This window comes from Penaeus monodon, chromosome 21 (genome assembly GCF_015228065.2).
Source record: "Penaeus monodon isolate SGIC_2016 chromosome 21, NSTDA_Pmon_1, whole genome shotgun sequence".
Lineage (NCBI taxonomy): Eukaryota > Metazoa > Arthropoda > Malacostraca > Decapoda > Penaeidae > Penaeus > Penaeus monodon.
This window is the reverse complement of record NC_051406.1, coordinates 40556825-40557247: the sequence shown is the minus strand read 5'-3', so window position 1 is coordinate 40557247 and position 423 is coordinate 40556825.

Below are 423 nucleotides of genomic sequence, written 5' to 3'. Positions count from 1 at the left end.
TGAATGTTAATGCCCTTATTTAACTATACTTCTAGCTTATACTTGCTTAAGGATAAAAAAACTAATTATGATGATGAAATGGGTAAATTAAATAATCAGAATTAACAGATATACAACATAAATGTCTGTTGCCTTTAATTGCCTTTGCATTTGCATACCAATTCTTGTTTTGATGGGATAGTTTGCTCATCAGAATGGAGAAAAAAAAATTTCCATACATATTCATTTGTTCTCCCTTGTTCAGGCATGAAGTATCTGTGTAACATATATAACCAGGCTATATATAATTTGAACATAATTAGGTGCCTTTAGCAGTTTTGAAGAAAACTTTCCCACCAAAAAGATCAAACCTCTCAAAATTTGATATACTTTTAAAAAATTACCATCATGCCATTAATAAAAAATTACTCATTTACACTTTTG